The following is a 3,307-nucleotide window of genomic DNA, read 5'->3' on the forward strand; positions in this document are numbered from 1 at the left end:
TAGTGAACTTAAAAAAGCGATCGATACTCTCATCGAGGAAGTTGCTACAATCAAGGAGCAGCAGAAAACAATCATGGCCCTTGTTGTGCAGCTGGATCAGATAAGAGCTGACAATTCGGAGAAAGACAAGAAAATTGCAATTCTGGAGAACAGAGTTGCTGATTTTGAGCAGTATACACGGATCAATGACGTGATCATCACCGGACTTAGCATCAAACCCCGGTCTTACGCACGAGCTGTAACCCCAGCAAATGGAGGGGAGCCGGCGGAGTTGGATGTCATTTCAATTGAGCGACAGGTAGCGGTCTTCATGCAGTCCAAGGATATACAACTGGACTGTAACAGCATCGAAGCATGTCACCTTTTGCCCAGGAGAGGGACAAACGACAAGCCGAGCGTTATCCTGAGGTTTGTAAACAGGAAGCACAAGATCGCCTTGCTAAAACAGGGAAGGAAGCTAAAAGGAACAAACGTTTACATGAACGACCATTTGACCAAACGAAATGCTGATATAGCTCGAAAAGCACGCCAAATGAGAAGAGAGAAGAAAATTCTACAAACTTGGACAGCGAACTGTAAAGTATTCATCAAACTCAACGGTACTCCGGAGAACGCCGAAGTGCTGGTGATTAGAAACATGGAAGATCTGAACGAATATGACGTTTGAACTGGACTGTAAGGTAAAAGCAACTAAACACAATCATGACACACATTGACAATACGCAAGATGCAAGCCATGACAGGAGCCACATCATTCAGTTGATAAATGAATATGACAATGTACAGTTGAAAGCATCCCAATACACTGAGCACCACCTACAAGACATGGAACAGGATGTAGACCCGGACAATAATTTCCTCCTCAATATCAATGAGAACTGCTGCTACTATACCAATGAACAGTACAACCAGAATATTATTACTAAAGGCAAATGATCAATTATCCATTTTAATAGTAGAAGCTTAAATAGGAATTTCAAGGACATCAATGACTATTTACACACATTTTCACAACCATTTAACATAATTGCAGTATCTGAAACTTGGATTAACAGTGAAAACGTGTCAGATTTGGAACTGGATGGTTATGACTTTATTAATATAAATAAACAAAACAAGGGGATGGAGGGGTGGCAATCTATGTGGATAGCACCTTGAGATTCAAACGTCTGGATGATATGACAACTGTGGTTGATAACTTACTTGAATGTCTAACGGTTGAAATTTGTATGGAAAAAAGTAGAAATGTCATTATTAGTTGTATATACAGATCACCAGGTGCAAGCATTGCACATTTTACAGATTGGATGGAATGCCTGTTTTCAAAGAAGAGTAATGTTAATAAAGCTGTCTTCATTTGTGGAGACTTTAATATCGACCTTTTAAATCCCAGTAAAAATAACGATATAGTTAATTTCATTGACACAATGTACAGTATAAGTTTATATCCCAAAATCACCAGACCTAGTCGAATTTCATCCCACTCTGCCACTCTAATCCACAACATATTTACCAACGATATTGAAAATAAGACCGTAAGTGGGCTATTGATCAAAGATATCACTGACCACCTCCCAGTTTTTCTGATATTTGATGGTAACTACAGGACACAAAAATTAGAAAAGCCAACCCAATACAGAAGAAGGAGATCAGAGGAATCCATTAGTTCATTTAAACATGATTTACTGGAGCAGAATTGGGATGTAATTTATGAAAATGGTGATGTTAATAGTGCTTACAATATATTTTTGAGAATATTTAGGTCATTATATGATAAAAATGGCCCAATAAAAGAATGCATCAGCAAAGGAAAGTATACGAATTGTCCTTGGATCACAAAGGGATTGCAAAATGCTTGTAAAAAGAAAAACACTCTTTACAGGGAATTTATAAGATTGAAAACAAAAGAAGCAGAAAATAAATATAAAAAATATAAAAACAAGTTAACTAATATTATGAGGTCAAATAAGAGGGATTATTATAAGAAATTACTAGATGATAATAAAAATAATATCAAAGGAATATGGAATTTATTAAACAGTATTATAAGAAACAGTACCTCTTCAAATAACTATCCAACGTATTTCATGAATGATGGTAAAGAAAATGATAATATTGAAGATGTAACTAATGCCTTCAATAAATTCTTTGTGAGTATTGGACCCGAACTTGCAGCAAAAATCCCAGATCCACGGACAACTGGTAAAAATATCAATCAATCAATGTTTACTTATATAGCCCTAAATCACTAGTGTCTCAAAGGGCTGCACAAACCACCACGACATCCTCGGTAGGCCCACATAAGGGCAAGGAAAACTCACACCCAGTGGGACATCGGTGACAATGATGACTATGAGAACCTTGGAGAGGAGGAAAGCAATGGCTGTCGAGCGGGTCTAACATGATACTGTGAAAGTTCAATCCACAATGGATCCAACACAGTCGCGAGAGTCCAGTCCAAAGTGGATCCAACACAGCAGCGAGAGTCCCGTTCACAGCGGAGCCAGCAGGAAACCATCCCAAGCGGAGGCGGATCAGCAGCGCAGAGATGTCCCCAGCCGATACACAGGCAAGCAGTACATGGCCACCGGATCGGACCGGAAGAAAAAGAAAAGAAACGGCAGATCAACTGGTCTAAAAAGGGAGTCTATTTAAAGGCTAGAGTATACAAATGAGTTTTAAGGTGAGACTTAAATGCTTCTAGTGAATAAAAATATGGAGGGATTGTTGGAGATAAATCTCAATTCTATGTTTTTAAATGCAGTGGGTGAAGAAGAAGTGTTGGATATTGTAAACAAATGTAAGAACAAAATGTCCACAGACTGCAATGACATTAGTATGGCATTGGTGAAAAATGTCATTACAGGAATATCAAAACCATTAACATATATCTGTAATCTGTCATTTCAAACCGGCACATTTCCGAATGAAATGAAAATAGCTAAAGTTATACCTCTGTTTAAAACTGGGAGCAAACATCACTTCACAAACTATAGACCCGTCTCTTTACTTCCACAATTCTCTAAAATATTAGAAAAACTATTCAATAACAGGTTAGATGCATTTATAGAAAAACATCATTTACTCCCTGACTGTCAATATGGGTTTAGATCAAACAGATCTACATCAATGGCAATCATTGAAACAATAGAGGAAATCACAAATGCCATAGACAAGAAACAATATGCAATGGGAATATTTATTGATCTAAAAAAAGCATTTGACACAATTAACCATGATATATTAATCAATAAAATGGAAAAGTATGGAATCAGGGGAGTTGTACTAGACTGGCTTAAAAGTTACT

The sequence above is a fragment of the Nerophis ophidion genome, unplaced genomic scaffold, assembly GCF_033978795.1.
Source record: "Nerophis ophidion isolate RoL-2023_Sa unplaced genomic scaffold, RoL_Noph_v1.0 HiC_scaffold_136, whole genome shotgun sequence".
Lineage (NCBI taxonomy): Eukaryota > Metazoa > Chordata > Actinopteri > Syngnathiformes > Syngnathidae > Nerophis > Nerophis ophidion.